This window comes from Rissa tridactyla, chromosome 12, assembly GCF_028500815.1.
Source record: "Rissa tridactyla isolate bRisTri1 chromosome 12, bRisTri1.patW.cur.20221130, whole genome shotgun sequence".
Classification (NCBI taxonomy): Eukaryota; Metazoa; Chordata; class Aves; order Charadriiformes; family Laridae; genus Rissa; species Rissa tridactyla.
Window position 1 is genome coordinate 13,038,788 of NC_071477.1, and position 22,947 is coordinate 13,061,734.

At 50.8% G+C, this 22,947-nt stretch overlaps 1 protein-coding gene across 3 annotated transcripts in view; it reads right to left on the reverse strand.

Annotated features, from left to right (window-relative positions):
- Nucleotides 1-16,356, reverse strand: part of PPP1R16B (protein phosphatase 1 regulatory subunit 16B) — a 62,898-nt gene extending 46,542 nt beyond the window's left edge. Inside the window, exon 1 of one of the 3 annotated variants that reach the window (XM_054218660.1) lies at nucleotides 16,286-16,356. The gene's annotated coding sequence lies outside the window, so the exon portion shown is untranslated. Of the gene's footprint in view, nucleotides 1-507; nucleotides 547-15,822; nucleotides 15,962-16,285 lie in introns of those variants that run through there. The other 2 variants (XM_054218659.1, XM_054218662.1) reach the window with 2 other exon arrangements.
- Between the last annotated feature and the right edge of the window lie 6,591 nt (nucleotides 16,357-22,947).

Sequence of the window (22,947 nt, forward strand, 5' to 3'; positions counted from 1 at the left end):
ACTGCACCTTGGAAAGAGCAACAGGATTTGATTTATAAGGAGAGGAGAAGCGTGGCTTGCTCTGCTTGTTCGTGTTTCAGCTTTCCTGCACGCACATGGTCCTCCAGCAGCTCACAACAGAACAAAAGGGAGATAGGAGCGGCCTACAGAGGGGAAGGAAATGGGGAGGGGAAAGCAAGGAACACCAAGATACATCTTCTGGAAGTACCAGACAGCAGCCTCTCCTCAAACCAACCAGCAAATGAACCTCTAAAGGAGCAGAGAGGTCACCCTGAGAGGTCTTCCTGAAGGGGACACAGCTCAGCTTCTCCCAGACTTAGTTCCAAGTCCCCTAGCACCCTCCGCAGACCCCAGAGCCTCAGAAAGACTCTGGCTCCATCACCCCGGCTGACTGTTTTCCAATGATCTATTTTCTTCCAGGTACCAAAGAAGTGGCACATTGACTCCTCATTGCACAAACTGGCCAGTCTAACTACAGCGCAGTCCCAGGCCCCAGCATTTGTTTACCTGCAAAGCGACAGAGAAGCTGGCTGTGTGGGTGTCTGTGGTTTGCAAGGCATCGCATTTTGGTTTCTGTTTTATTTAAAGAAAAAAAAAAAAAAAAAAGTGCCGTTCCTCGTGTTCGACCGAGCTGCGTTTCCATGAGCTCAGCAGATCTGCCTGCCGCCATGCTGAGGACATCCTGCCAGACACACACGGCCCCCGGCCCCGCGGGGACAACGGGCGACTATTTCAGGGGCCAGAAGGAAACTGGGATGCTTGCTATTGTACTGCGCCCGTGCCGCTGCCATCCTCTCAGCGCCGTGGCAAAGACCCGCTCCAGCCGTGTCAAAGACCAGCCCCTACAAAGGGCACGCGTCATTGTGTTTAAATAAGTTTGCATTTTCTGTACATTTTGTCTCACCTTAGCACAAGATCCACCTCACTAAGCTCAAAAGGACTTTCAGGGTGCTGGTTACTCACGTGCAATACAAAAGGTGGCGATTCTATGAAGTGAGAGTTTCCTGAGTCAGTGGGTGCAACAAGCTGCCTGCCCCGTACCACCAACCCTGCCTGCAGGGGTCCTGCATCTCCTACACACACACTTCTTCTCATTTCACATTTTGAGGTTGACATTTACATCCCAGCAAAGGAGAAAATTGAGTCCATTTACTTTTTTGTTCCAACACACACTCAGAGCTGCCCTTCTCCACCTTCCTACAAAGCCTTCCACTTGGAGACACTTTGCTGTAATATCGCTGAGGTTGGAGCTGGATCCATTAAAATAGTCACAGTGCTGGGAGATACCGGAGAGCCCCCTCATCTCCCCGCCAGACGATGATGCTGGAGCTCAGACCTGCAAATCCTCCGCCACATCTCCACAAGGCACTACTTAAAGCACAGTGTGACACCGAAGCAGAACACAAACACCTGCAAGAGCCCTTCACTTAAGTGTCATCAACTGACTTCGGTTTTATTCCACTTATAAAGAAATAAACACAAACCATGGAAGAGCAACCCGACACTTTAAAATGAAATAGAATTCTCTGGTTGCTGAACTAACTCGTGCCTCTTTCAAGCAAAGGTAAAAAATTCAAGAGCCAGGCACGTGAGCAGCCGCTTCCAAAGTCAAGGGGATCATTCCCATTCACCGGATTGCTTGCGGGGAGGCACCTGCAGGATTGGGCCCAGCCGAGGAGGTGAAGCATCTGCGTTTGCAGCGTAAAGTCAAGTCAGCGGCATGAAGAGGGACAGAAACAGCCCCCTCCTACCCACCCCATGCTAATGTCTCAGCTGGAATTGGAAACCAGGCGCGAAAGCCTATAGCAGGGATCTGAGCGCATAAACAGCCCGCAGAGGAGGTGGCTGCCCGATTCATTTATTTATTTCATTAGTGTCAACTCCTGCACCACGGCAAGGTGAGGAATCACCGAATTTACCCCTTCGGCTTCCTACGAGGGCCAAGGCCAACCTGTGCTGTTCCTGCCCCACGAAACACAAGATGACCGGCCCATCACAGCCCTTTTACTGAGCCCATCCTCCGGCAGTGAGCACTAATGAAGAATTCACAAGTTTCTCTTTCGGGCATCACTCTCAGGATCATCACTGCTGGGTGATACAAAGCGGCCCAAGAGGCATGTTCTGTATTGCTGTTTCTGCTGTTGGCCAGCATCTCCCCAAGGTTTGGGGGAAGCAGCAGAGCAGCTCTTCATCGCTTGCTGCCTGATGAGGGGAAGAGCTCACTGGGAGCCCAGCAGCCATAATGCTGCCCGGAGACAGCCAGAAAGCCACCCAGAGCAGGAGGTGACAGATTGAGGGACAGGCAGGAGCAGCAGAGAAAGACAGACAGACACAGAAGTCCAACTGTCCCCAAGGGAGAACAAGGTGAGGGGCACAGTGGGCTGCCCAAAGTGTGGATGTGCCGTGGGGCTGACCATACATGAAGAGCCGAGGTCCATTCCCTCCCTCCCCGCAGCCCAGAGCAGGGGTGAGAAGGGCAGCAGCGTCCCCCTCCCACCCTCCCCAAAGTCATTTCCTAGACCATGTCACCGCCAAGCACGTAACGGCGCCGGCTCTGCCAAGCGCTCCCCACCCCACCGCCGTTGGACGGGCTGCTCCCTGCAGCAGCCTGCTGTACCTTCAGGAAGATGGGACACCAAACCCCTCTTCTGTCCTGCTGGTGGGAATGGGGAGCCCTGCGCTGGATCAAGAGCTCTTGGGGCTTGTAGGGTTGCAAGATTTTTTTTTTTAATTAGTATAGGGTGCATCAAAACAAGAGGGTCTTTTGTGCCAAGACCACCATAGCCTAGAACCAGGGTTTCTTTCCTTATTATAACCGCTTCCCTTGCCTCCTGCCTTTTGGAAAAACATTTCATTAGAGCGTCGTCAACAAGGACGCTGCATCAAGCCCTACCACCCAACTACCCAAACTGTTATAGCCTTACACACTGTGACAGGGGACTCGGCCACCGGGTCTTCCACATGAAGACAGACAGAGAGTCAGATACCAACAGCGACCATACCGCAAACTGGGAAGGGAACTTCAAACCACAAGGGACACTCTCGCCCTTCCAAGGAACATCAGCCCCAAAACACTTGTTTTCGCTTGCAATGCTACAGGACAGTCACGTTTCCAACAAAGCCCAGAGGAGGAGGAGAGAACGCCCGCAGGGAAAGGCTGGTAAGTAATTCAAAATGCAGTTATTTCCAGCCTCCTGAAGGGTTTCCTTTCTTTTCTGAAACCAAAATTTTTATTTCTCTAATCTCACACCCTGCCAGACAGGTGGTACCACCTCCCTGGTCTGGATCTCTGTGCCACGACTGCGGTGCAGGTGGGCACTGACCACCATCTCCTCCGGGATGTCAGGGCTGATGGCAAAGCTGAAGGCAGAAACCAGCTGCTGGTGACACACGTGCCCTGAGCGCAGCCCGTTAAACAACAGCTTGACATACACCTAGGCCAGTACTTTCCAAATAATACGCAACAAACCCTTCTCCAGAGGTCAAGAGCATCCCCTGATGAACACATGTACACAGAAGGTCACTTGCCTGACTTCACGCAGAAAACTCACTGCAAAAGCCACACCAGCACTCCAGGATTATTATTTCTAGTCCCGTGCTCCAGCCATGAGGCACCGGCGAAACCCTACTCGTCCCTCGGTGCTACTCCACCAGCCCTGGCTATTGCTGCTGGTAGCAAATTCTTCTCGCAGGCACCGTGTGATTCTCCCTGCACCGAGCTGCGAGCCCCACAGCACCCGCGGGTTAACCACACGGAGGAGTGAAAATTATGAAAATTGTTGCTGCATGATTTAATTTCACTGGTATCTCAGAAGCAAACAGCTCCTTTCCTCACTCAGGCCTTCTGCAGCATTTTAAGCAGCAGATGCTCAGCGCTACCAAAGGAATGGTTCCTCCGGAAGGAATGAAGGGGAAAGTGGCAGGAAACATCACTTAAAAAAAAAAAAAAAAAAGACAAAAAAAAAAGACATCATTCAGCCAAGACCCCTTAGGGAACACAACTCCTACAGCCTGCCCCAGAGTGCTGGTGAGGAGAAGCAGGTACACAAGTCTTCTGGGTGAGAGATCTCATCAGAAATCGGGAGTTTCGGGAGAGATTCTTGGCTTCCCCACAGGTTTCTTGTATGCAAAGTAAGTAACTTAATCTGTGCCCCAATTACCTTCTTAAAGTGAAGATACTGTTTTACCCATCAGCAGCAAAGGAAGCTGCATTGCTGCTTGATGCAAAGCTAAGTTTGGTGGTGAAGGTGCGTCAACGCAAGTTATTTTTCTAGCTTAATGGAAAGCTCAAAATTTAAAGATAAATTCTTCCCCAGAGAATTAAAAACATTTTGGTTTGGCCTCTTTATCTCTAGTTCCAGATAATCTCTCCCTCTTCAATGAGCTCCTTCCTAGCAGTGGGAATGAAATACGAGCAAGAAGAAAAAGCAAAATAAGAAGTCAAAAAGATCTCTTTGGAGCCAATGCTGGTAATAGAAAACTCTAAGTGCCTCATTCTTTTCTCCGCCCAACTGTTCCACTCCTAACAATATTGGTAGTCGTTTGAGGAAAGCCCCTCAGTATTTTCACTAAATATTTCCAGTAAACACTCAACACAGCACAACATACATTCTTTTTCCTATCAATATTTCAAACGTGGGCTTCCTTAGAAAAAGACCTTCTGTGCCAAGCAATCCTCCCCCGCATCAGCAGGCTTGGAAACATGCTGCTCTTTCCAGCGGCACCTCAGTGACGAGCAGAACAAATCCCATGGTGGTCCCCAGATGTATATATGCTGGCCATTAAGCTCCTATCAATAGCTGGGTCTTTGGGTTCTTTGGACACGGCCAAGGCCGCAGAGGACTTTGCTTTAGCAGGACACAAGCCCATGATTTAGGAGGAAGCCAGAGCATTAAAGCTAAACCAACTCAGCGCCTCCTTGCCCCAACGTGGTTCTGGTGCAGAGCTGCTCCTGAAGCCCAGCAGGGCTCGGAGGCCTTTTAGAAAACCTTCATCTCGAAGGTCAGTAGATCAAATGCTCTACACCTGCTCCACAAAGAGCTCTCAAGGCTGCCACTTTTCTGCATTAAACTGTCCTTGGCTGGGTAGATTTTCAAATCCAGAACTTTTAACGTGGATAGTTTTTACGTTCACTACAAGTTCGGGGTTTTCCCTCCCCTCTCCGTTTTTATTCCCACCCAAGGCGAAGCAGCCGCCCTCCGCTCTGCCTCCACATCCACGGGCAGAGCCGGCTCCTCGCCCAGCTCCAGTTTGAGGGGTAGCTCCGGACTGGACGTGGGGTGCACTTTTGAGGGTGCCTTGGGGCTGCAGAAACTGCTCAGCCCCCCCCTTTTTCTTTCCCAGGGTGAAACCTGGGGTTTGCCTCCTGCTGTCAGGGCGGTGGGTGAATCAGTAAAGAGACAGCCCGGGCTCTTGGCCAGCAGTCCGCCACGCGGAGAAGGGAGAGGGACATTTCGGTCAGTTTGAACTTGAAAAATCCATCCGCGATTTTGAATTGAGTTAAAAAAAAATAAAAATAAATGAAAATCAGAAACGGAGTTCGGGGCTCAATTTCAAACTACACACCAAAACAAGCCGTTCCCTTTTTAACCTAGCGCAATAGAGAAAAAACTATTCAACAGCCTGTAAATCCACAGAGGGCACGCACTAATTGTACCGATTCTTTTTTTTTTTTTTTTTTCTTTCCCCTTAGATGAGGGCTGTATAACATCAAACCCCAAGCAAAGCTCTCCCCTCTGCTCCCCACGGGCTGCACCCGAGACAGCGCAGACACGGGCTCTGGGCAGCACGCTGGACTCTGGAGAAAGATGATGCTCGAAGACAAGGAAATTTTATTCCTTCAAGAATTCATTACATACCACTCCCCTCTCTCCCCTTTGCTCTCCCAAAGAAAAGTATCTGCTAACAAAATTTATCTCTAGCATCAGAGGAGCAGCAGGATTCCTGCCCTTAGGCAAAGAGAGAGAGATCAGAACGGGATTTCTGTGCAAACACGAACCGAATCCCAACTGCCCTCGCATGAGAGCGGCCCCATCTTCTGAGGCAGGCAGTTAAATATTGAAGGAAAGGCGTGCAGCAGCTCCGATTATGTGGAACAAAAATTAATTGAGGGCATAAGTCTCCGATTCGGCTCTCCATTTATTTTTTCCACAGCACATTATATGAGTGTGGGTTGCAATGCAGACACCTGCTGGGAACGCAGCCCGACCCATCTGTGACAGTGGTATTACCTCTTTTTATTTGTTTTTCTGGTTAAAGCTTCCATTTTTTATCAGCCCTGCAACAGACAGATGTGTGGAGTCTTCCAAAACTGCAGCCCCCTTCCTGACATTTTAAACTACGTATTTGGAGATCCGCAATTTGAAAAACGACAGCAATTTTCCCCCCCCAAACAGGCTTTAAAAAAAGACATGGGAAAAAAAACAAAGCTAATTTCCAACAGAATCTCAAAAAACACCATTGCAAGAGCCCACACCCTTCCCTTAAGATACAAATTAAAGCCCTATTCGCCTGCAGCCCAGTCTTTTTAACAGAAATCCTTCCATTGTTTAACGCCACTTACACACGTTTTGGTCCATGGAAAAAAAAAAAAAAATCCTGGAAACAGCCTTATTCTGGCACAGCAACAAGCTAGATAAGTGCCTGGATTTTCCATTTGCAGCTCCTAGGCACCTCGAGCCATGCCAACACAGGATGTTTCAGCGACAGGGCTTTTGCGGGCTCTCAGCTATTGACGGGACGCACCTTTCCCAAGGGATGTCCGCTCTCCCAGAGGTGCATCACACAGAGGTGACAGGGAGAGCGGGCATCCCACGTGCCCCCCCATACAACTACGCAGCCCCCGGTGGCTGTGCGTCTGTGCAGCACTGGGGGACACAGCATCATCCCAGGGAGTTACCATCCGATGGGACTACGTTCCTCTATTTTTAATTTTTTTCTGGTTTCTTTGCCACCAGAAGAGAGTCCTGCCTTGTTCTTCTCTTTCCAAGGCAAAGGCTTGATTCTGGCAGCTTTATGGTACCTTGGTGACAAAAACAGCAGCCAACAAAGACACCACAACCACAATCAGATGGGACAACACATGCTGGGTTCAGGCTGCGAGATGATGCTGGTGTGCAGGAGGAGACTTGTCTCTGCACATCCACGCTGGAGTTTGCTATACCAACATTGACATCAAGAGATAATAACTACTTCCAAGCTGGACACCCAGACCACGGCACAGAGTGATCCAAGGTCAGGTCCAGCGGGACGCATCAGCTTGTGCAGAAGGTAGGAGAGGTCCCCAGACTACCAGACCACGGGAGCAAGGCCATTTGCCCCCGGCAATGGGACAGATGCCACCAGCTGGGCACAGCCACCCAGGTGCCAGAGCCAAACATGCCAACCAGCTCGCCATGGCACGAAGAGGGGTTTTGGGAGACTGCTAAGAAGCGCTGCTTTGTGGTGGGCTTGAATACAACCGACAGGATTTGAAAGTGTCTGCTACACACCCGACAGGAGGAGTATCGATTCTGTGGGAGATTTAAGAGAGGATGCTCTTCCCAACAATCTGATTTATTCTTTTTTAAATAGCAGTTGTGTTTAATTATTGCTAACAAAATGCTTTCAACTCTAATGCTTATGGACATTATTGAGCACTTCTATAACCATTTCAATAATCCTCAAAAGATCTTAACAAAATAACACAAAAAGGTGCCCTCTGACCCATCCTGCATCCATCAGGGAGCCCAAACTTCTACTTAGGATGGTGTTGCCCACCTGCCTCTGCTGTGGGGGGGACCAGCGGGGTGCCCATGGGCTCTGCTGGAAGAGTAAAAAGGTGAGACTTTAGGAAAAATGAATTATCCACGCTACAGTGCAAGATGTTTTGTTCCATACCGCTCAAACACCTAGATTTATTGTCTAAGGCATGACCCTTATACCTTGGTGGACTCCTCAATGCCTTACTTATTCCACTGCTACACCACGCGCACATCACCCCTCCACTCCAAAAAATTCATCCTGCTGTCCACCTAGCCTCTGCAGGGCGAGGTCGGCCACCAGCACGCAAGAAGGGGCTCCTGAGGCTGATCTGATGCTATCAGACCTCCAGCACAGCGGGTCAGGCTTCCCTGCAACGCTCCGACGGGCAGCACCATAACAGTTTCTGCAGGGTACCGCTACCAGCCCATCCACAACGGCAGCAAGGATCAGACACCGCTACCGCAGGGCCATCAAGACCGTTTCCCCTTGAAGCCTGCAGCAATATTATTAAGTGCATCTTCTAGAAAGTTGAACCATAATATTTCAAGAGGACAAAGGCTCCTTAAAACGCAGACCAGCAGAAATCCTGCACGGGAAGTAGGCTGCCGCCGGCGGGGCTTGGCTGAGGAAAAGCATCTCCACCAAGAGCCCCACCACCGCCTCTCGCTCCCACCTCTGCCCAAGCACAGCTCTGGAGTAACTTGCCTCATCTTAGATGCAAACCATCAGATTGAAGCAAAATGTTTTGCTAGCTAAACGCTAACAAAACGTTAGCGCAGCTTTCTGCGGTGCCAACATCACCAGTTTCAGTCTTAAATCAGGCACTCAGAGCAGCTTGCCACTGCCTTGCTTGCGAGGCAGATTTTATGTTTCTAAAGTACCTTATTTTTAGGCGCAGTTATCAACCCGCACGTCACCATACATGCCCTACTTTCCATGTTTTCTGCATCTCCTCTTGGCCGCAGTCAGAGATGGTACGTTGGCTTGACTTGCTGCTCTGACAATACAGTTGCTCTGACATTCAGTTTCATCAAATATTTATCACTTCTTAGTTCAAAAATATGATTTTGGGTACTTCACCTTAAATTGACTATGACATGGTACCAGAATTGCTGGTTCTGCTCTCCTCCTCGTCAGTCTAGTTCTGACTTCGTTCCTGCATTTCTGGGATTACAAGTCCTGCTGCCACAAGCCAAGTAGAACCAAGGAGAACCTCGTCCACCCATGAGCACAAGGTTTAGCCATCCCTCTCCACCGTCTCCATGTGCAGGCATGCCTGGATATGCCAACAGCCAGACCTGCCCAGGGGAGAAACTCTTCCCAAAGACATCAAGATTTAAGGGCCAGAACTCAGCTGGGAAGAACGGCTGCTCTTAAGGGAGACTTTCTGGAGGGCTTCCCAGGCACAGGTACCCACCCCGCCATTCCGTATATACCTCAGCTGAATATTTGTTCTGAGAAGCAGTTTTATTTGGATGGCGGAAAAATCAGTGTTCTGGTAGCGAAAGTCGAATTCAGGTCGCAGGGGCATGTTAAAGCCAGAAATCTGATCTGATCCTGCAGATGGTGGAGATGGTCCTTTCTGCAGCCCGCCAGCCTATAGCACAGCTCCCACCAGCTGCTTGGGTGGGTTAAGCACGTCTGCAAGCAAAGCCCACCCAGTACAAAGCCCCTCTTAATTTCACATACCGGATGAACCCTTGCTCAAGACCTCAGTAATAAACAGCCAAGCCCTACACAAATCCCCAGATCTCAGCTTAGCACCACGAAGCAGAGAAAATGATGGTGGCCATTACTGGAGACTTCACAGCCAGCATGGGGCTCACATCTTCCTCAGGCTTTCTCCTCCGATGCGTATTTGGCCTTTGAGCTGCTGAGCAAGGAATCAAGCAGAATTTGTGCCTGTGGAACGCTGACAACATCCAATATTGCCACACGGAGCCACCGTAGAGCAACGCCTCATACCTGGGGCTTTCCCATACGGATCATTAGAGGTGCCATGACTACATCATAACCTCACATGGAGCGCTTGGGGCAAAACGAAGGCAACCGGCACTGATGAGCAAAACTGCGCATCTCCAGCTTTCCCTCCTAGGCTGTCCCCTCTCTGCTCTTCTAGAAACACCCAACTGCACCTCCTGCCCCTTCCAGCCCAAGGGCAAAGCCCCAAGGCGCAGCCCCTCACCCCCAGGGCAGAGGCAAGAGCTAATGAGCAAACTCCCAAGGGAGGTCTCTTGGCAACACGGGGCAAGAGAAAAGGAGGGGAAAATTGCTGCCAGCTTGTTTGTGTGCACTTAGGGTGGCATTTCCAACCCTGTAATTGTTGCATAATGAATTTAGCAATGGTGTTCAAGAGCTATGATTCATTCAGGCCAAAAAAACATGAGTCAGCCCCCAAGGAATCATGAGATGTTAAAATTATATACATTTAACTTGAGCTTGACAAATCTGAAGGAGCGGTGTCACAGCAGAGTGTCTCAGCACAACTCAAAACACGGTGCAGATATCCCCACTCCTCCTCCCAGCCAAGGCAAGACGAGAGCGGCCCCAGAGCAGCGCCCAGGTTGGCCGCTGCAAATAATTTACGCCTGCCACCTATGCCCAGCTCGGGTTATCAGCCCCAGCTCAGAAAAAGGCACCTGATGCTGCCTCTTACCTAGTGCTCACGCCGAGAGAGGTGATAAGGTCCCATCCAGCCTAAAACAAGATCTTTGGGCAACCTTGCCGTGGAAATCTGGGGAGGTGAGCGCCTGGAATGCTGGTTTCATGGTGTGTGACCAGCGCAAAAGCTGGATAGAGGAGAGCAGAGGGGGCTGCGGGGAGCTGGGGGTCAGGGTGCTACAGCAAACCACAGGGATGGGGGTGGGAAAGGAGTGCAGATCTCTGCCGCGGATCGAGCAAGAAACAAGGCGGATTTATTACGGAAAAGGATGTCTAAGTTGAGAAGCGTGTGTGGATTTGCCGGGAGGTGATGCAGGGAAGACCTTGGGAAAAATACGATGTTTTCCTAGCTCTGTTGGATGATCTTGCTTAAGTCCTGCCCTGTATTCTGTGCTTACGGTGCCTGCATATATGGAAAGGAAAGTTATTTTGAAGGGAGATAGGGTGCGAATTCAAAGCAGAACAACTATTCTGGGTTAACTCCCCAGGTGGCTTCTTATTCTAGGGTGGCAGTACCTTTTTCTAGTTTAATTCACTTTAAAAATAGATTAGGCCAATGGTTCTGATCTGCAAGGCCATGGTAGCTGGCCTGCTGCTTTTAGAGCATCCTTAATTAGGGCCTGGGTATGGGGACATGGAGGGCTCCAGGATGCAGATCCCACAGCCAGAATTTGGAAACATTCTACTCACCTAAACCAGGAAAGAACCAAGGGCCTGCAGGAGGGGCGGCTGGGACACGGCTGGGGCAGGACCTGCTGCACGGCAGCTATGGGGACATACCTGGGCAGGGGGACAGCCCGTGCCACCCGCAAACCACACAGCACCAGATGAAACCCACAGCCCGCGCTTTGCACGCAAGCAAAAGCCTTCTCATAAAGCCATTTTTGTTTGAGGTTCACTTGAATTTACCATTTATCAAGCTTCCATTTAGCCTCATTAATCACAGCCTATCACGCTCTTTCAAATGCAAACATAGAAAAGGACCCAGCAACTGCACTTCTCCGTTTATCCTTCTCCTGCTGGAATTAGGGAAGGCTACGAAGCAGGAATGCCAACCCACCTGTCTCCTGCTTTTCAACCACTTTCCCATGGGATGAAGTCAGCTGACTATTCTGGAAAAAACCCGCACTGATCTCTTTCCCCGCCAGCTAGCAACGTTCAAGGATAGCAAACACGGTGCTGTGCAGGGGAAAGCACATCCCTGTGGAAGCCGAGGGGAGCGGCAGACAGGCGGCTCCCGGCAGCACCAGTACTGGCACAGGGATGCTGGCTCTGGGAGCAGGGACAGCCACGCCACCTTTGTCAAAAGCTTTGCATTTCCTACCCGGCCTTCTAGAGCCAGAGATTTCCTAGCTCACCTGATCCACATCAAATGATACACCATTTATTTGCTTTGTATGGGTATTAAGGCTTAGCCTTCCTCAAGCTATTCATTTTTTTTCCCTTGGTGCCTCTGTGGCTGTTAACCCCAGCAGCGACACGCTTCTGTGAGACCTGCAAGGAAAACGTCCAGCAGGAAGAACCGCGTTACTCCCAAAGCGCCATTTCCCCAGCCAGCAGCGGTGCCGAGGGGTGCCACCGAGTTCAGACGCGGTCCAGCACCACCAGCTCCCACCGAGGAATGCCTTCCTGCTTTATTGTGAGAATTATTGCACAGCGTTCACCCCCTTCACCTCCCTTCCCTCCCAAAATTTGACATTTTTTCCTGCTGCCTTTCGTCCGCACTGTTCGCTGGCGCCAAGCACAGCGCTAGCCCCCCGACGTGGGAACCATCCTGATTTTGGAGGGGAAGGTGCAGGCAGCTGGTGATTAACGTTTGCAATTAGCAGTCCCTTACGCTGCTGCAAGGCACGCTGTGCTCCGCGCTGAGCAGGACCTGGCGTGGGAGAGGGCTTTGGCTTACTCGGAGCTGGAGCCCGATTGCTCCCAGGTACCACGGCTCCCCTGCACCTCCACCCCCGCCAGCAAAGCACCCAGGCTCTGCTGCCCATCCACCTTCAAAAAAAAATATTAAAAATATAGTATCTATATATATATATTTTACTGTGTCCAGTTCTGGGCTCCCCGGTTCCAGAAGGACAGGGAACTGCTGGAGAGGGGACAGCAAAGGGCTACCAAGATGATTAGGGGACTGGAACACCTCTCTTAGGAGGAAAGGCTGAGGGATTTGGGTCATTTTTAGTCTGGAAAAAAGATGACTGAGGGGGGATCTCATCAATGCTTATAAATACTGAAAGGGTGGGTGTCAGGAGGATGGGGTCAGGCTCTTTTCAGTGGTGCCCAGTGACAGGACAAGAGGTAACGGGCACAAACTCGAACATAGGAAGTTCCACCTAAACATGGGGAGGAACTTCTTTACTTTGATGGTGGCAGAGCCCTGGCACAGGCTGCCCAGAGAGGTGGTGGAGTCTCCGTCTCTGGAGACATTCAAAACCCTCCTTGACGCGTTCCTGTGCCACCTGCTCTGGGTGACCCTGCTCTGGCAGGGGGTTGGACTAGATGATCTCCAGAGGTCCCTTCCAACCCCCATCATTCTGTGATTCTGTGATATACTAAGAAAAAACATCTTGGACTGCAAACATGACAGCCTACAGATGACCGTGTCCCAACCAGCAGCACTTTGGCAAGCGGCACAGCCGGTGTCAACCGGCAGCAGCTGAGATGAATGAGCAAAGGAGCACGTGGAAAGGAGATGAGGAGAGACAAGTAGATTAATAGAAGACGACAGATTTCTAGTAAGATTGCAATAAGCCTCTTTAAACTTCCCTAAAGGATGAGCCAGCTGGCAAGGCCATGCTGGGAGGTGGTGTCACTCGACTAAGAGCCTTGCAAAAAGCCACCAGCTGACCCCTTTCACACATCCCCGCTCGCTCCTGTGGCTCCCAGAGCAAGGAGCGATGAACGTGCAGAGCCTGGATGCTTCTACACCGGCACTTGCCTGCAATTACAGCCCTCCTTGCAGAGACGCCGCCAGCCTGAATTAGTTTCAGCCAGCAAGCGAGCAGCGAGGTCAGGCCGACCATTAGCGCCGGCGGAGCGCACCGTCCCGCTTGCCCCGGCCCTGGCCAGCCGTGCAGCACCTTTCCTTGCCCACGCCGGGGCTAATCCTGACCCACGTTCCCAGTGTCGGGCCACAAATCTGCCAGGCACGTCTGGGGAGAGGCACATCGCTCCTGAAAAGGGCTTTGCCAAAGCAAGGACGAGGACGGCAAGGTGATGAGCTGGGGCCCGGCGTCACGCTCTCACCCCCTCCCTCAACTCAGCTCTGGGATCCCCGGCAGAGCCAAGTCCTCCAAAAACATTTCATGCCAGTGAACGGTTTCACCCGCCTCAGAGGCAGAGGAGAGGGCTGTCCACAGAGGAAGGCAAGCTTGAAATGTTAAGTTTCTGATGCTTTTTTTTTTTTTTTTTCCCTCAATACCTTCCAAAGCTGCTGAAGGTGGATGGGATGCCACGCACAGGCATGGCTAACAGAAAGAGCTTACCATGCCCCCTTCCCAGTGCCACAAGAAAACCCTGTAAGTATCTGAAACTGGGGATATCACCTGGGACAGCGGAGGGTTTCAGGATGAAGACCAGCATCAATCAGTTTGTTTGATATCAAGCAAGTTTTGCTTCTTGGGCCAATTAGCTGATGATCTGATTTGCCCACTAAGGTCACTGAATCATCATTTAGCAGTTTCAAAGGAGACAAGAAGAACTGGAGGCCAGTTTGCCCCCTCCAGCTCAATGAGTGATTCAAAGCGCAGTTAATGATAGTGGCTCATAAGTATCTGGCAGAGGATTCGAGAGGGCAATTTATTGCCCCAAAAGAGACTGACCTCTTTCATGCCAAAGCAGCTCAGCCTGCGAAGATGTAGGGCCTGATTGTGCCATCTTTCTCTATGACCATTAAATACCCAAGAGCTGCCAAGCTCGAGTCAGACAGAGGTAAAAGCAGAAAAGAGAAGCAGACCCAAGAACAGCTTAAGGAAGGTCACAGGGAAGACCCACCTTGTCACCAGCGGGCAAGAGACCTTTTTAAGGATGGGGATAAGAAAGGAGTAACACCCCGGGAAGACTTTTAGCACAAACCCTGCGTTTTTGTGAGTTTATATGAGATAAAAAGTGTGGCATCCCCTCATCTACAAAAGCTTCATTATTTGTCAACCTCCGGCTCCACAACCAGTAAACACTGGTTGATGTTTTTCTTCTTACTGGATGAAATGTGCCTAGAGGCAACAGGCGTTTTATAAATTATTAAACCAAGGGAAAATAAGGTTCCAACAAAGTGGCTGCAGAAGCACCAAGGGGCCGGTACAATTGGTACCAGCACGCTCACACAGAGTCATTTTTCCTGCAACGACAGACTCAACAAGAAGACATTGTTAGAAAGGGGCAGCCCGGACACGTGGTCCTGATGGCAAAGAGAAGACGCGGTATCTCTGCATTTCATCACATCCACCACAGATATCTGAAGTTCAACACTTTAAACCTTATTTTTCTTATTAAATAGTCACTTATGTTTTCCAGTCAGAAGGAAAATAAGCACTTTTTTTTTTTTTTAAAACCTCATGAGGGATCTCAGGACATGAAGCAAACCCCATATAAATAATGTAATAAGAGTATTTTCAATATCATCGGCAGTTTTTGGCCCAACCCATAGCGTAGAGATTAAACAAGGAAGGGGAAAACATAAATGAAAAAGTATTCTTCACATTCAGGGTTTAATACATTACGTCTTTCACAACGAACGCGATGCCCCGCCAGACTACATTCAGTCCCAGCCAGAAGAACCCCTTCTGCCCTAACAGCGTTTGGCCCTTCCATGTGTGAAAAAGCAGTTAACAGTAACGGCGGGGCTCAGGGCACCTGGGGCAAGGAAGGCTGGGTCAAGGTGACAGCGAGGGCAGCCCAGGCAGCCGCTTCTCCCGAGGTTCCCCGAGCGTTTCTTAGGGAACACAGGAGGGCTCAAACCATTAGGGTTCCCCCCCCCCCGCCCAAGATTTGTGAGCCCTCTGCTTTCCTTGGCAATTTGAGAAGCCACTTTCTCTGCTGCTCCATTGTAGCTTGAAGCACCCTCCTCCTCCAGCAGTTATCACAGTGCAGAAAAGATCTTTTCACGATAACTAAGCTATAAACGTGAACTTGTTGGCTCGTCAGAGTCAACTGAAAGCACCTCTACCAGCACAGACACCTCAGACCCTGGAGCTGGAGAAGGGGCTGAAGTTGGGGCTGAAGTTCTCCTGGGCTGCAAACTGAAGGAGACTCTCTCTGAGAAAGACCTTCATCTCCCACAGAAACCAGCCCTTGCAATCCTGATGCCATTTCAGGAATTACGGTTGCTTATATTTATGCTGCCTCCCGTATATTTCTTCCCCACCCCGATCACGCCAAAAGGGAGAGCGCTTCTAAATGCAATACGGAAAAGCCACTCACGAGCACACACGAGACGTTCACATCTTCATCCTCTTGGGTTCTGCATGATGACCCAGGGTACAAACGTGTATTTAAACACCAACGCCAATCAACGGAGTAAAAACTGCCTTACAGAGCTAATTGCATCCTCATCATTAAACGCGCCCAAGATAAGATTAGCCAAATTTACTGGGGGACTCGCCGGGTGCCCGAGATGCCACCCAGGGGAAGGCAGGCAGCGGGGCTACCTGATTTCGGTGTCTCTCGCCAGCCCCAGGTCAGGGCTTGGAGTTACCCAAACTCCGCGGCGTGATTGCAGCCGCTGCCCTGGAGGCTGCGGAGACCCCGCGGAACATCCGCGGACCCGCGGAGGGGACACACGGACGCGGAGGGGACACACACACCCGGGATCCCCGGGGGAAGGAGAACGCCGAACCCCACCGCCCCGCCCGCTGCATCCCCCCGCACCCGTCTCCGCACTCACCCGCGGTGGCTCCGCACAGGCGCACCCGGGGCCCGCCGCCCCGGCCGGCAGCGGCGCCGCGTAAACCCCGGTCCCCGCCCGCCTCCGGCTCCGGCTCCGGCTCCGGCTCCTCCCCGAGGTGGAGCCGCGGAGGGGGCGCGGCCGCGGAAGCGCGGGGGGGGCGCGGAGCCGGGGCGGCGCAGCCCGGCCTCTCCCGGCAGGTGGAAAAGCGCGGAGCGGGGGAGCATCCCGCGGGAGGCGGGGGCGCGGAGCGGCGGTTCCGCCGCTCCGCGCCCCCGCCTCCCGCGGGATGCTCCCCCGCTCCGCGCCCCCCATCCGGGGGACATCGCGGAGGGTCCTCCCCCTCCCGCGGCGCAGGGTGGACCCTGGGAAAAACGAGGGTTTGTCCGCATCGGGATCGGGATGTGGCTGGGAAAGGGGGTAATTAAAATGAATATTTTTTTTTTATTATTTTTTTTTTTAATTTAAGAAAAAAAAAAAAAAAAAAAAGAAGGTCTTCAAGTTTTGGTGGAAGGTGGCGGCCTTCCTGCTCATCGAGAGGATTTGTCCTGACCGCTGGCTGGGATGCGGGATGCTGCTGCCTGTGCTGAAGTTGGAAGGTCTGGGGAGGATATCCGGGTTAGAAAATGTTTTGCCTTTATTTTCTTTTTTTTTTTTTTTTTTTTTTTTTTTCCTTTGCGGTGTAAATAGCCCAGCCCGGCAGCAGGTTCCTGTTTGCCACACAGCGAGTCGACGCTAGGGACGGGGTCCCAGAGCATTTTTTTTAGGAGAAACTAAAAGCCACCCCTAAAGTAACATACATGGCAAGCTTTAAAAGCTGGGTGATTGATGCCCAAAACAACTTCCATTCCTGAAGGATTCCTCATGCCCATTTTATGGATAAAGAGAGGAAGGTAAGAGTCTTTGCCCGGAGTCAAAGCCAGTCACCGGAGCTGGGAGAGAAGCCAAGAAGCCGCCTGGGCCAGGGAGCAGCTCTCGGGAGCCCACACTCACCCCTGCACCGTCTGGGAGCGGAGCAGAGAGGATGCCTCATGCTGCTGTCAGATATTGTGTCTGGGACGGGTCACCTTTTCCGAGGTGAAATAGGTTTCAGAAGGTTTGGAGAATTAATCACCATCGGCCCTGTTTCTCCTTGGGAAATGGCCCCCACCCAGATCTAACAGATGAACGAGGAGACAGCTCTGAGCATCGAGCTGTGGGGTTTCACCAAAACGTTCTACCCCAACCAACGCCTTTGGGTTTGAAATGTGACTCGCTCCTTTGAACAGGGCAGTGTGCGGGTTGGTATTTATGGGTAATAAACCTGGATCTTTGTAGCTGTACCTGATTGTGAGGGATCATCCAGAGCGTGAGGATCTGTTTAAGGTGGGAATTTGCCCTGATGAGCGTCTGGGAGCTCTACCCAGATTTCAAATACTCCTGCTGCAACATGGCAGAACCATGTTTTAAGAGTCACCCAGTGACACACGGAGACATGCCTTAACCGTACAAACTTGCCTTATTACTGCATTTGTACATGCAAAAATCTGGAAAACAAAACTGATGAGAAGAAAGTACATCCATGTCTTCCTTGTGGAATGCAGAGGTGCAGGCACAGGATGGGAGAAATGGGAAAATTTTTAGCCACGTTAAAGGTTAATTATGGATCTGGGACTAGACTTAGATCCTCACCAGCCAGAGACCTCGGCAGCCCTGGGTTGTGCAGGTTTTCCAAGGAGCGAGTCTGGCAGCCGGAGCCTTAGCCCAGGGCGCTGGAGAGCCGAGCAACTTCGGACCAGTCTCTGAAGTCCATAATTCAGTTGTCTGTTTATTTAAAGTGTGTTGTAAGCACAGCTGCTCTGGGAGGCACGTATGGTAATGACGGGGGGAGTCACATACGTATGCTGGCGCCGTGCCACACCAGTGAGTCAGCGTGAGGAGCCGAAACGCATCTTAACAGTTAGAGGATCAAAAAAAAAAAAAAAAAAAAAAAAAAAAAAAAAAAAAGGGCTCCTTTTCTGTTCAAATTTGGGTACGAGCATTGTGATTGGGAAGACAGAAGGCCAGCTACCACGTCAGCAGGCTCTTGCGGTGCCCAGAGCCCAGGAATGGAGTAGCTGGAGATCCTGAGGGCAGAGGGAGGGGTGAGCACGCCGGAGAGAGCCCGCAGGCATCTGCATCATCCTCCGCTCTGCCGGCAAATCAAAGCTCTTGGTTCGGGTGCCAATACAAAGATTTAGAGCTAGAATAGAAATACAATCTGTTTGTTTCCTAATGCAGTCAAAATTCAGTGCATCAAGTTTTCTTTCTTGTACGACTTAAAAATATTATAGAGATTTCAGTTTAAAAAAAACACAAACGAACAACCAGTTATTTCAAAAGTGAGGTTTCTTAAAAAGCACTACTAAAACATCCAGCATTTTCAAAGACCCAGTTCCCAGCATCTCTATCTCATCCAGCGTTCAATCCAATTTCACACCTAGTTTTGGTCCCTCAAATTCCTTTCTTTAGCAAGTTCACTGTTTGCTGGAAAGATTTCACCCGGCTCTAAGGGGAGGGTTTTTCTCTCGTGCTTTTATAACACATACATTATAGAATCATAGAATACTTTGGGTGGGAAGGGACCTTTAAAGGCCATCTAGTCCAACCCCCCTGCAATGAGCAGGGACATCTTCAACTAGATCGGGTCGCTCAGAGCCGCGTCCAACCTGACCTTGAATGTTTCCAGGGATGGGGCATCCGCCACCTCTCTGGGCAACACACTCAGGGGTCACACTAGACGCTGGCAACAACCGAGCTTTCTGGATTAACAAGAGAGGTAGAAAGCTGCAGTGATTGAAGGACGCTGAGCAGACCCCCTAACTCAGAGGCACAGAAGGATCTGCTGGTCTTGGGGCTGTGCTGAGTTAAAAAATGTAGAAGTGAGGGGACAGCAAAAGTCGTGTCCTTGTTCTGCAGGCACAGAGAGCGCGTGTGGTTGTGATTGCTGCTTCATCGTACGCTCGCGTGGTGACAGCTTGTCAAAGCAGAAAGCGGCTGAGCGTAGGTAGGTGCAGCGGGAGCCGAGCGCCGTAGGAGGAGCTGTGCCAGCAGCTCCGTGCACGAGATGAAGGCGCTGCCCCGTCGTCCCCCTCTCCTCTTCAATCTACGCTTCCATCTCTACAGTTTTAGTTCCCTGGCAGAGTTTTATTTTCATGATCTTTAAAGGTCACCTGATGTATTTCACTCCAGCTAAGAGGTGCTGTCGCTAAGAAGCAAGGCTGATGGCAAGCAAGTAGACCATGTCCATACTTACACCCACCGCAAACGAGCCCGAGCCTCTGCAAAGCAGGGGAGCAACCCACTCTCCAGTGTGGCGATGCTCATGGGCAACATCTGGCAGCACAGAAAGGGCTGGGGAGAAGAAAGTAGCCACGAGACAAGAAGTGAAGGCAGAAGTTGGTCACAGTCGGTGAACACAGGCTGCTTCGAGCTCTGGGGCTTGCCCCGTGCAGGAGGTAAGGCCAACTGGGCAGGGGAGGCACGGAAAGCACTGGGAGGCTGCAGGAGATGAGGGTGGGAGAGATGGAGGTGGGGAAACAGAAGGAAATGGGCGATCTCGCAGTCTTAATGGTGAGGGTAAGAGGCTTCAATCTGAGATAACGGGAGGAAGTCAGTGGTGCGGCGCGAGGGGAATGGCGGGGCAGGGGAGGAGAGATTCAGCTGCAGGGTGTGGGGTGTCTAGAAGGAAGCAACGAGGGACAAGAAGAGGAAACAATGCTCAAACTCGGGGGTTGCCAGTGGTGAAACACTATCTTAGAGAAAGATATATGAGCAAAAACCTTGACATTAGTTGTTCTCCGTAGAAAACAAACAACAAGCAAAAAAACAACAGATTCAAGGGCTTGGAAAGTGCTGAAATTGGTAAGAGAAGAGGGCACAGGAGGACACTGAGGGAAAGCTGAAAGTGGCAGCAGAAACGTGGGACTAAAAGAGATGGAGGGTTAGATCTGGGATAGGCCATGAGAAGCCATGAGAGGAAATCAAAGATTAGACAAAGAATAAACCAGGAGGCAAAACAAAAGGGTGCACAGATCTGGCTCCAGTGTGGTACAGTGCAGCAGCAAAAGTCAAAAGTAACTCATCTTTCATATTTGAGCACCAAATCAGTAAAAACACATATTTGCAAATGCTGGCAGAAGGCACCCTGACCTTGAGGAGCAGTACTCCATCTCCACTAGGAAAGCCTACGCCAAACTGGGCAGGAGCCAGTGAACTGGCACAACGAATTCCCAGCAGTCCAACAAGTTATCCAAGCGTATCCTCACCGCTACAGAAAAATTAAGACTCAGGATGGTGCCAATGACGGTTTGTACCTTGTAAACATACCAAAAGAAGAAATAAGATTAATTGATCAACTCTCAATATTTGTACAACTTGCCCTCACTAAAAGCTGCCACTAATTTCTCCTCTTTTCCGTAGGCACAAAGGCCAATTCTCTACGAGCAAAGCGTTCAGTACCAGCTCCGGCAGCAGCACTGGCCCACAGCAACGCTGCAGTGTCACCACCCAGGACTTCCCCAGAAGAAGAGCCATTTGCAGATGCAAAAGCCGGGAGCAGGTTTGGAGAGCAAACCTCTCCACACGCGTAAAGAATCACAGAACGTGCTGGGTTGGAAGGGACCTTTAAAAGTCACCTAGTCCAACCCCCTGCAGTGAGCAGGGACATCTTTAACTAGATCAGGTTGCTCAGAGCCTCATCAAGCCTGGCCTTGAATGTCTCCAGGGATGGGGCCTCCACCACCTCTCTGGGCAACTTGGGCCAGGGTCTCACCACCCTCATTGTGATGAACTTCTTCCCAATATCTAATCTAAACTTGCCCTGCTCTAGTTTAAAACCATTGCCCCTCGTCCTATCGCTACATGCCCTTGCAAACAGCCCCTCCCCAGCTTTTTTGAAGGCCCCCTTCAGGTACACAAAGGTCCCCATAAGGTCTCCCCAGAGCCTTCTCTTCTCCAGGCTGAAGAACCCCAGCTCTCTCAGCCTGTCTTCATAGGAGAGGTGCTCCAGCCCTTTGATCAGCCTGGACCAGGTCGACCTATGGAAGATTTCATGCCGTGACAGGAAAGAAATATTACAGGCTGGTGGGCAAAGATCCACGGCTTGCAAGGTTGTGAGTTAAAATCCCTGTGGTTAGGAGCTGGCCGCCCGCCCAGCACTGAGCGTGAAACTGCCTTCCCGTTATTAATGGCACGCTCCTCCTCGTCCTCCGCCTTGAGGAACGGGCACCTCTTGCCCCACCTCGTCACTGGCGCCTGTACTGAGAGCTTTCGTTAGAGGCAATTCCAGTGCCCTTGCCTCAGGTGAGCGTGCCCATAAGGTCACTTGGGTGCTTGGCATGAAGTCCTACAGGGGCTTGCTTTTGGGGGCGTTGCTTTGGTCGTGGTTTCCTCCTCCCAACTCTGCACAGACGCTGCAATAACAAGCAGAGCAGAGCCCACCAAAGATGCAGCAGATCTTCAGTAACAGCGGCTTTAATCTCATAAGTAATCCCTACATCTTTTCTAATGCTTAATGTCCCCCGTAGTGACCTCCCTCCTGCCGCAGCAGAGAAATGTGTGGGGTAGGTGCCATCTCCAGCAGGTTCTGGATGAAGACCACCCAGGCAGCGCAACATTTCTTTCTGCCTACGGTTTTGGGGGCCGAAAACCTTTTCCATTATCATAACTCTGCATCTTGTTTCTTTCCTCCAATCCTCAGACCGCAGTTAATGCCTGTTACTTACCTTCTTCACAGCAGGTTGGGAAGATTAATTAGAAAGATTGTCTCAAGGTGCAAACTCTGCATCTGGCTGGAAATTCTGAAGGTCAGAAATAAGCTGATTTAACCCGGTATCTCTGTGCCTGTGAGAAGCTTTGAGGGGAAGCTGTTTTAAGGGCTAGACACAACCTACAGTCAAGGCATAAAAGCATGGCAGGCTTCTGGTGCTGCACAAGCTCCTCGGGCTAACGTATTAGCAATAGATGCTACCTTAGGGAGTTTAAACGTGACAGCAACGCATGAGGAGGGGAACCCCAAAAAACACCCTCCAAAAGGGCTTTCAATCAGAAGGAAGATACTCCGGCCACCTGAAAACAGGCATTTCTGGACAGCCCTAGGGTCAGTGTGGAAGGCTTTAAGAAAGAACAGATCCCATTAGGCAAAGCAAGGTGTTCCTCTAAAACACCTTGGCGCTGGATTTTACTGACGGATGTTTTAGCTTTTAGATAAAATAATGCTATTTTATTGGCAGTCCTCTCCACTCCCTTCCCTTGACTGAAAAAAGCCATCACTCCTGATGGTGTCCTTGAATTTCTCTCTTTCTGGCCCTGAAGAAATCATCCAGCCTATAATTCACTTGTGGAACCGGGGTGATCCTTCGCCTATATTTCAAAAAGCTGACAGAAATTTGGAAAATAACTGCCACGCTCCTGTTCTGCAGCCTGGGGGCTACACCTACAGAACGCAGAGACTTGCACAGAAACCCAGCGCAGACCCGTGTGGGCAAGTTTGGTTCATCAGCAAAACGCGGTCTACACCTGCCTAAGAAGCCCCTGAAGTGCTACAGGTTTCTCCAAGCTCTGGCTTCTTTCGTCTGTTAAAAGTAGTAAATTTGTGGAGATAGCCCAGACCCAAAGATATACCCCTAGGTCACAGGGACATG